The sequence below is a fragment of the Triticum urartu genome, chromosome 3A, assembly GCF_056163025.1.
Source record: "Triticum urartu cultivar PI428250 chromosome 3A, HENAU_Tu73, whole genome shotgun sequence".
In the NCBI taxonomy this organism is placed as follows: Eukaryota; Viridiplantae; Streptophyta; class Magnoliopsida; order Poales; family Poaceae; genus Triticum; species Triticum urartu.
Window position 1 is genome coordinate 731,121,040 of NC_141875.1, and position 11,225 is coordinate 731,132,264.

Consider the following 11,225-nt stretch of genomic DNA (forward strand, 5'->3'; position numbering starts at 1 on the left):
GCATGATGAACACACACACACACACGTACATATGTATGAATTAATGCATGCATATATTAGTATATACGTATTTTGTATGTTTAATTAGTTCAGATTTTTTAGATTATTATTTTTTCACTAGTATATATGTATGAATGCATGTTAGATGGATATAATTAGTGTTTAATTAGTATGGAAATTTTTTATATAATGTTGTTTTTCAGTTTTTTAATGGATGTATAAAAGTTGTGTTTTCTGTTTTTAGTGTTAGATGCTTAATTAGTATGACATAGCATATAGAATTTTGACATATGCAATGATAGCATAATTAGTGTTATATAGAAATGTTAGAAATTTTAGTTATCAAAATCCAATCATTAAAAAAATGTTACTTTTTGCAGGCATATAGCTAGTATTTGTTCTCGACGATGCCCGGCCCGCATCCTCGTCGTCGACCCGTCCGCGACGATGTCCGACTGACCCATGTCCGGGACTGGGCTCCGCCGGGCTGGCACTGGGAGGTGCTGCCTGGAGGGGCGCGCCGCTTGATGAGGAACCCGGCCCCGGGTCCCGTTGTCGACCCTGATCTCGTTTGGTGGCGTTCGCGTGGGCCAGTTTCGGTGCGGAGGGAGCCGGCCCCGCCAGAGGTGGTACGTCGCCGTGTCAGGGTGGAGGACGAGCACGTCCATCGCTACATGGTTGCGTTAGAGGGCGGCAGGTTCTCCAATACCTGGCAGTTTCTTCAGGGATCTCACTTCAGCTATGATCCTGTGAGGGTTCCTTCTCTTTGGGTGTCCACCGCCCGCGCCGTAGGAACCGCGAGTGTCCTAGATTCTTCCGTAGTATTCGATCTTTAATTAGCTACCTAGCCAGTGATGTACTATTCAATATTATATATTATTCGAGACGATGTATTCGAGATTATCTATTATTCGAGACGATGTATTCGAGATTATATCTATTATTCGAGACGATGTATTCGAGATTATATCTATTATTCAAGACGATGTAATTTGAATACTAAATTGTTTTATATTTCTTTTGGCATAGTTAAATAAAAGCTATGGCGGACAATACCGACAGAGAGGGAAAACAGACCATGTTCGATATGATACGCGGGCCAGATGATGATCAGAATGAAGAAGATTATGACGGCTCCGAAGGCAACATGCATATGTAGGAGAAATTGTATATAGCTATACATGTGTAGGAGAAACATGCATACATGTGTGAATTAATATGGTGGTTTGTGAGACATTGATGATGTATATATGATTGGTTCTACTAGAAATTCTATTTATATACATATATATATATATATATATATGCATAACGTGTACAATGTGTAGTATCGTAAAATACCAGCAAACGAAAAAGAATTAAAATGGAAAACACAAAATTTAATGAAAAAGAAATCATAAAACCAATAGAAACCCCAAACATTTTAGTACCGGTTGGTGTTACCAACCCGTACTAAAGGGCTCCCGGCCCCCGTAACTGGCTCGTGCCACGTGGTTGCCCTTTAGCACCGGTTCGTGCTGAACCGGTACTAAAGGGGGGGGGGCCTTTAGTGCCCACACTTTAGTGCCAGTTATGGAACCGGCACTAAAGGGCCTTACGAACTGGTGCTATTGCCCGGTTCTGCACTAGTGGTACCAATGCTTCAAGTAAGTTGTCATCGGTGTAATAAGGTAATAAAAGTTGCTTCTAGAAAGTGTTAGATCATTTAGTGTAATACAAAATTGAGTGTTGTACGAACTTGTGATGGCAAAGAATAAAAGCGACAGACTGCATAATAAAGGTTGCTATCATAAGTGGCAATATAACGTGACGTTCTTTTGCACTAAGGGGTTGAGCATACAAACAAATAAGCGCATGTCAACCTCTGCTTCCCTCTATGAAGGGCTTATCTTTTACTTTTATGTATTTACTTTCATGCAAGAGTCAAAGTTTTATCTTTCTCTTTTGGCAAGCATGATGTAGTGAGGAAAGATCTAGGCACATATATCCAGTTGTTTATGGGTAGCATGAGTTATCATTGTTGACATCACCCTTAAGGTGAATACGTTGGAAGGCGAAACTATAATCCCATATATTTCTATGTGTCCGGTTGAAACGTTTTTCTCATGTGTATGTGGTGAGTGTTAGCAACCATAGAAGGCTATATGATGGTTGAGTATGTGGAGCTCTTACTTAGACTTTGTTGAAGACTTTGTTGAATAAGTTGAATTACAATTACTTGGTGACTGAGAACATAGGTTGTTCAGTTTCAAGAGGATTCATTGTTTGAACATAATCATGTGAATTGGTTGCTACTCTGTCATGATGAGTTTTATGAGAAACAACTGCTGTTATGATGATAGGAAAAGTGATTGAAATTTTCATTGATCAAACTTATGCATGTTGCTAGCATTCACACTTCATAAATTATTTCCTTTATCATTTACCTACTCGAGAACGAGTAGGAATTAAGCTTGGAGATGTTGATACACTGGTAGAAAACGGGCCTTTTGTTCCAGTTCTAGAGGGCCTTTAGTCCCAGTTCTGGAACCGGGACAAAAGTGTCGGGACTAAAGGCCCCCTTTAGTCCCCGTTGTGTTACGAACCGGGACCAAAGGCCCTCCACGTGGCCGCTCTCTGTGCGTGGGTTGGAGAACCTTTAGTCCTAGTTGGTGTTACCAACCGGGACTAAAGGCACCACCGTACCAACCGAGACTAAAGGAAAAAGAATTAAAAAATCTTTTTTTTTTCAATTTTTTAATTTGTTTCTCATTTTCTTCTGATTTTCAAATCTTTGAATTATTTTACAATTTAATCTCTAATCACCACTCCTCTAATCTCTAATCAGCACTCATTCAAAATCGTCTAACTTCCCGGGCGGTCACCCATCTCATTCAAAATCGTCTAACTTCTCGGCCGGTCACCCATACTCTCACTACTCCAGCCCGAGCACACTTAACTTTCAGGTTCTGTCAGTCTTAGATTCCAAGTCTGCTCTTGTTGTTTTCCTGACAATACCAAGCAATCAATCCTGTTAACCCTTATGTCTTGATGTCACATGATTTAATTTTTTGAATCCTAGACAATTATTAAAATAAACATCAATGATTAATTTAAAAACTCAAAAATATTTCAAAAGAGGAAAAATTTACAAAAAATTCTTTGAAAAACATAAAAAAATCCAAAAATCCAAAATAATACAAAAAGTTCAAAATTAAGTAAGTAATAATAATAATATTGAATTTCAATGAAAATAAAGTAAGTAATAATATTATTAATATTATTATGCCATTTATTGATTTAATATCTTTAAATCTATAAATCGAAATTCAACAAATAATATATCCATTATTACCAGAAAAAAGTGACCATGATGTCACACGCTTCACCGTTTGAGTTTGAAATTATTATGCTAAAAAAATAATTATTTAGTAACACTAATATTTATTGAATAAGTAGTTTGACCACATTTCATTTTTTTAAACTTATATTAACTGAAGAATTTTTGTGTGTTCAATATGAACCATTCAAAGCCACATCCTTTAATTTCAACTCTTTTTGACTTCATTTGCTATTTTTTCATGCATTTAATTATTCTTTGAGCTAAATTATCCTGAAATTGAAAAGCATTATAAATGAACTCGGAAAAGGTTGAAAGTCAGCATGGTGTCATCATTTCAAGCAAATAGCTTGCGCTAAAAAGTTGAGAGGGTTATGGCAAATAATGGATACACTTCGTGTACAAACTGGACCATCTCTTTTAAAGTAATAGGGTTTAGGACGAAAATTCAGCTGTTACAAAGACATTTCATTTTTTTAATCTTATTTCAACTCCGAAAATTTTGTGTGTTCAATATGAACCACTCAAAGCCACATTCTTATATTTCAACCCTTTTAGACTTCATTTGCTATTTTTCATGCATTTAATGATTACTTGAGCTAAATTTGCCTGAAATTGAAAAGAACCGCAAATAAACTCTGAAAACCCTAAACCGGGGACTTAAAACGTCCGAAACTCTATTCTAAACAGTAAACACTAAAGGCTCAAACCCTAAAACCTAACCCTAAACATGGAAATCTAAACCCTAGCCCCAAACCCTAAAACGTCCAAAAACTCCATTTTCCGTTTGGAGTATTGTCATTTCAAAAATTGTCCTAAACCCTAAACACGGGACTTAAAACGCCGTAAACTCTATGCTAAACAGTAAAAACTAAGGGTTTAAACCATAAAACCTAACACTAAACTCTGAAATCTAAACCCTATCCCTAAACCCTAAAAATGTCTAAAACATCCGAAAACTCTATTTCCCGTTAGGAATTTTGTGGTTTTAAAAAATCATCGAAACGGAAAACTTGTTATGCAAATTTTGATATATTATTTGTATTTTTCTGAATTAGGATGATTTAGTTATGATTTTTCCAAGTTTAATGTGGTAATAGGCTTTTGTCCCGGTTGGTGTCTCTAACTGGGACTGAAGATAGACCTTTATTCCCGGCTGGGAGAAAAAAAATGAAAATTTGAAAAAAAATTGAAATTTTTTCAGTCCCGGTTTGTACATCCAATCGAGACCAAAGATAGACCTTTTAGTCCCGATTGGAGATAGCAACTGGGACTAAAGGGGCTCGCATCGTTCAAAGCTGGGCGCAAACCCTTTAGTCCCGGTTGGTGTCTCGTTCGAACCGGGATTGATGCCTGTGCCACTCGAACCGGGACTAATGCTCACATTAGTCCCGGTTCGTAACGTGACCGGGACTATTGCTCCAATACGGCTGTGATGAAAGCCCTATTTTCTACTAGTGATACGTCTCCAATGTATCTATAATTTATGAAGTATTCAAGCTGTTATATTATCATTCTTGGATGTTTCACGATCATTTTATAGCAACTTTATATCATTTTTTGTGACTAACCTATTGACCCAGTGCCAAGTGTCAATTGTTGTTTTTTGCTTGTTTTTTACATCGCAGGAAATCAATATCAAACAAAGTCTAAACACCGCGAAACTTTTTGTGGAATATTCTAGAAGACACCCAATGGGCCAGAGCTGCACCTGGGGGTGCCCTAAGGGGGGCACACCCCACCAGGGCGCGCCTGGGCCCCCATGCGTGCCCTGGTGGGTTGTGCCCACCTCGGTCGCCTCCGGCACCCCCTCTTTGGAATATAAATCACCAAATATTCCAAAAACCTTCGGGGTTAACCTAGATCAGAAGTTCTGCCGTCGGAAGGCTTTGTAGCCACCGAAAACCAATCTAGACCCCGTTCCGGCATCCTGCCGAAGGGGGAATCATCACCGGTGGCCATCTTCATCATCCCGGCGGCCACCACGATGAGGAGGGAATAGTCCACCCTCGGGGCTGACGGTTTGTACCAGTATCTATGTGTTTAATCTCTCTCTCTCTCTCTCGTGTTCTTGAGATGCACAATCTTGATGTATTGTCGGCTTTGTTAATATAGTCGGATCATATGTGTTTTCCCGTCTCTATCTTGTTGTGATGAATTGAGTTTCCTTTGAGATTTCGTTTTATCGGATTGAATACTTTTATGGATTTGAGAAAACTTGATGTATGTGTTGCATATGAATACTCGTGGTGACTATGGGGTATCGTATTGATTCACTTGATATATGTTTTGGTACTCACACGCTTATTCTCGAGGTGGCATTGGGGTAATCTATGCATAGGGGTTGATGCACGTTCTTGTCTTTGTTTCTCTGGTAGAATCTTGGGGCACTCTTTGAAGTTTTTTGTGTTGGATTGAGTATTATGAATCTGAAATTGTTTCATGCATATCGTATAATTAACTCACGGATAGTCGTGGTGACATTGGAGTATCTAGGTGACATTAGAGTTGGTTGATGTGTGTCATATGGTGTTCTTTTAGTATGAACTCTTGATTAGATTGATTGGAAAGAATAGCTTGCTGTTATTTTAGTACGAACTCTAGGATAGATTGATCGGAAAGAATAGCTTTGAGGTGGTTTCATACCTTACAAACAATTTCTTCTTATGTTCTCCGCTAGATAGGAACTTTGGAGTGATTCTTTGTTGCATGTTCAGGGATGGTTATGTGATACAATTATATTAGCATTGTTGAGAGATTGCACTAGTGAAAGTACGGACCCTATGCCTCATTTTCAAATATTGTAATACCGTTTGTGCTCACTTTTGTTACTTGCTACCTTGCTGTTTTTTATTGTTCCTGTTACAAAAACCAATATCTACTATCATTACTACACTTTTATTACCATCTCTTTGCCGAACTAGTGCACCTATACAATTTGTTATTTGGTTGCAGGGTTGCTTGAGCGGGACCTTCTTCATCCTACACCTCCCACGGATTGATAAACCTTAGGTCATCCACTTGACGGAAAATTGCTACTGTCCTACAAAACTCTGCACTTGGAGGCCCAACACGAGTCTACAAGAACAAAGTTCTTAGTAGACATCATGGGCCCATAGGCCTGACCGGGCCCTCCTAGGCCTGAAAGTTTCCGCTTTTGCGCTGTAGAAGGCACGCCGTCAGCGTCGCCACCCCCGGACCGAGCTGCGCCTCTACCTCACCACGCAGAAGACAATGAAGCCACGCCGGGGACCGACCTGCTAAGACCCAGATGGGGCCCGCAGGGCCCAGATCTGAGCTCGGGACGCGCCACCCTACCACCAAGGAGTAGCACTGCCACCACGTACGCCACCGTCCACCCCGCCGGGTCACCGGACCACTGCCTTGCGCAGCGATGCCGCCATTGCCCCCACCCCGGGGTGGGAGGACGCGCACGGGAAGAGGAGATCCTGCCGCCGGCGACAGCAGGCGAGATAAAGAGGGAAGAGAGGCCGAGGGCGGAGGCGAGGGTGCCACTGTGGCCGCCTGTCGGAGAGGCAGCGCGAGGACAGAAAGAGGGAATGGGAAGGAAGGGCGGGGGAAGGGGGCCCCGGATCCGATCCGCAAGCCGTCGAGGGCCGTCGGATCCCGCCGGAGACGGGCTTGGTAGGTGGCGGCGCCGAGGGTTTCATGGGAAGGGGGAGTCGCGAGAGCCCAAGCTCGTCTATATGGATAGCCTCAAAACCTCCATTGCACCTCCTTTCCCAGGTACTCCTCCACAAGGGATGGATAGACAGGATTGAAAATAGAAATTACTCTTTTCCACGCATTGGGTTGTTAGCAGATCTGGTCCGGAGATACCCGTACCGTTCGCCAGAAAGCCCACGGAGATGCCTTTAGCTGAAAGGCTACACTGGTCGGCGGAAGAGCGAATGCACAATTAGCACTAGGGGTCGCGTGAGGTCATCTCATGTAGTGGGTGGTGGAGTGGCTCGCCAAGGTCACATTTGGCGGAATCAATGGGGACGCATGGTACTGTCGATGAGTTCGGGGCGGCGTCACCGAGATTGTCGGTCGATTCCCTGGGGTAGAACCGGATGCGACACAGGGTACCGTCGATGAGGTCAGTGCATCACTCGGCAGGGGTGGTTGACTAGTCTCGCATGGCAGCGTTGCTGCGCTCGCCAGATCACTCTTGATCAAGGAGGCTCGGGCTAATGGATATAGGCTGCTCGTGGATTTTCTATTTTGATTAGGGTGAATCGTCCGTTACTGATGGCAGAAGGCGAAGCGAACAGAGAATGTTGGCGGGAACCGGGCCTTTAAAGATTTTTTTCTCTACTAGGGTTGATGTGGCAACTTGTGGTCGGGCTCTCCAGTAACCCGGTAACTGAACAATGATGTGGCAGGGCCGCTGAGATGGATATGCTGCATGTCAAGAGATATAACATAGTGAAGATGTGCTATTTAGGTATTATATATTGGAGATGACCATGTGTCTGTCTGTCCACTCTGCTTTCTGGTTGGCACGCTCAACATTTCTGCACTCCTGGATTGTTTCCTCATCTGCTTGATAGGCCCTGAACTGAGTCAGGTAGGAAGAACCTGCAGTGTAGTACTATGCACACCCTATCCGCCGTCCATTTTCCACCTGACCTGATAGAGTCAGGCACCCGGCCCGTTGAGGTATTTTTCTTAAACACAGTACAGATGCAAGTAAAAAAAGGATTTCTCATATCACCTCGGGTTGGGATTATGGGCTAGCTTTGAGGTGGTGCTCCCACCGGTTGTTCCTAACAGCCTCATGCAGATAAAGGCATCCTCTACAGGATCGCCATTTTGTGACCAAGGCCATTATTCCATCTCCTGAGAGGGCAGCACTGAGCTCGTCGGAGGGGACAATGAGACCGTGCCCAAGCCCAAGAGTGCCACATCCAACCAAACCCAGGAGCTCTACTCTGTTCTACCGATGAAGATGACTAAACTGAAACTGCACAATCATAAGACATCCAAACAACCTCAGTGTGGGTGCCTGATCAATGAATGATCTGCCTACCATGCATTAATTTCGTTCTATATTACTTTTGCCATATTTCGGAAGAATATCCAACCATCCTTTAAGAATTTAGATAGACTACCGCTTGAGTTGGACCGATTCCTGTAGAGAGTCTTTGATTTTTTTTCTTTCTTTCGGTGCATAATTGCAATGTTAACTGCATGACTGCAAGTCTACAAAACTACAACCCAAAAACTGGGATCAAATATTCCTTTCACGTATAACTATCCGTTCCTTCAGTGCATGATTTCCCAGTGTAAACATGCTACACTAATACCTACATGTTTTCCATGACATCATTTGTGTAGAGAGCTAGTTTTTTGTGTGTGCAGAATTGACAGGTGATGGTGTAGCAACATCGTCCCATACAAGATAAAATTGATAGATGATGGTCAGCTGTACTCTATACCATGTCTAATGTGCGAGTACTCAAGTGATATGGTATTTAATACTAGATTTGAGATGATATCACATTTAATGGCACACACTTAAGAATATCTTCTAAATTTATATTTGCATAGATGGAAAGATAACATCCATGAAATGGATACCATCTTATAGATAGATCCATATTTTACAAATTAAGTATAGTGAGACGGCCAAATCTTTGTGATCTCATTTTGAGCGAGATGGGAGTAAATATTCTCTAGCCATTAGTCTATATATAAAGATAGAATGCTTCTAGACGCCCAAACCGAGTCAGGAGTAAGAAATTTGTGTCTTCTCTTATGGAAGGGAAAGCTATTCTTCTTTGCCTTATGGTGCTTGTGCACCTAGGAAATTCCATTCATATTGGTAAGAAATCGATCTCCCCATCCCTATATATGTTTCCTTTCTCCTATCAACCAAAGTAGGATAATATTGTGACTTAAACATCATGAATATTTTCATATTTTCCCAATTTGGACTTCTTTTTATGGTGTGTGTTTTTCTTTACAGATAATTGCAAGGATCTAGTTCACCCGCAAAGAAAAACATGCAAGGATCGAGTTGCTACTATCGGCCGTGAGTGCAATCTGTCAAAATGCCAGGTGACCTGCAAACATTTGTTTGGGGCGAAACTCATAGCCTCATGGTGTATCAACGCCGTCCCATACTATTGGCATTGTTGGTGCCGTGTCTGTTGGTAGAGTTGCATTGACCAATCATGTCGAAAAATGGACAAATGATGTGATCCAATAATAAAATCTTCCTGTGACATGCATCTAAGAATACATAATGACTGCCAAATCTAGGTATTCTATTCGATTTTGTCATGTGCGATATTTGATCTAGTAATTTTAGGTTTGCATGGCCTCGTGATTTATAAGTTAACAAACAACCACCGCCGGAGAGAAAAAGGAACCACCGCCCACAGGGCGCTGGATAGCCACTTCATCGAACATATATACATGGTGCACACACCCAAAGAAAACAACGACGAGGAACGGGAGGATGCAGCGAAGGATAGTCCCCTAGAGAAGCAACCAAAGCAAAGACGTAGGCGCCGCTCCAAATCCCGCCTCAGCAAAAACAGTGATAATACCCCGGTCGACTCCACAGGAAACGACGACCACATGGACCTAGCGATGGAGCAGGATGAGCCAGCAGGCGGCGAACATAGTACAGAGCCGCTGTCCGATCACGGGGACGTTGAGGATAAAGCTCATCAACCTGTCTCCGAAGAGGAGAACAGTCCGGACGACGATGCACACATCATCCCGGAAAGACACTTGGAACAAGAGAACCTCCATTGAAGGCTTATCGCCACCGCGAGGAGCCTGAAGAAGCAGAAGGAAAGGCTTAAGGCCACGTAGAATACGCTCACAGCAGATGGAACAAAGTGCACTGAAGAAAAGTACGGCGGCAGTCGCCACACAAAGAGCTATCCAAAGCGCAAGCTGCTGCCTGAATTTGACGATGAGGCTTTAGAGCCCATTCAGCCGAAAAATAAAACGGCCGATCGGCCGGATCAACCACCCCGTGGCCACGACAGGGCGGCTAATGACGTCGCACACAAGTCACCGCACAATTTACATGAAGACCTGCACAAAAAAGCCGGTATGGCCAGGTCCATCCATGGATCTAGGAAGCACGCTCCGGCACAGAATCATGGTTGCCCAAACGACTATACTGACCGAATAACATCTTTGAATCAAAACCAAACGCTACAACCGTCTGAAGAATGCCATGACACATCTAAATACAGGGGTGCCATGCACCCCCTATGCATCACCGATGAGGTGCTGGACAATGAATTTCCAAAGGGATTGAAACCCGTGAACATAGATGCATACGACGGAACGACATACCCTAGGGTCTGGATTGAGGAATTTATCCTTCACATCCACATGGCTCGCGGAGATGATCTCCACGCCATCAAATACCTGCCCCTCCAGTTGAAAGGACCAGCTCGGCACTGGCTGAAAAGTCTCCCCAAAAACTAAATTGGAATCTGGCAAGAGCTTGAGGATGCTTTTAGGGCCTTTTTTCAAGGGACCTATGTCCGACCTCTAGACGCAGACGATTTAAGTCAAATAATTCAACAGCCCGGACAGTCAGCCCGAAAGCTTTGGAACATATTTCTCATGAAGAAGAATCAAATCGTCGACTGCCCGGATGCCGAAGCTTTAGCAGCTTTCAAGCGTACTGTCCGGGACGAATGGCTCGCCAGACACCTCAGCCAAGAAAAACTGAGGACAATGACAGCCCTAACAAGCCTTATGACCCGCTTTTGCATGGGCGAAGATAGCTGGCTGGCCTGTAGCGGCACAAGCAACCCAGGCACATCCGAAGTAAGGGATGGCAGTGGGAAACCGCGACGCAATAAAAGCAAGCGTCGAAACAACGAAGACAACCCAGACAACACGGTGGTAAACGCCGGATTCAGGG

General features: G+C 43.0%; 1 long non-coding RNA gene across 1 annotated transcript; it reads left to right on the forward strand.

The window, feature by feature from the left end:
• The first annotated feature begins 8,999 nt into the window (after window positions 1–8,999).
• On the forward strand, window positions 9,000–9,552 carry LOC147982349 (uncharacterized). Its single transcript, XR_015600038.1, has 2 exons — window positions 9,000–9,149; window positions 9,294–9,552. It is a non-coding gene; the product is annotated as an uncharacterized LOC147982349 (long non-coding RNA).
• The last annotated feature ends 1,673 nt before the right edge of the window (window positions 9,553–11,225 follow it).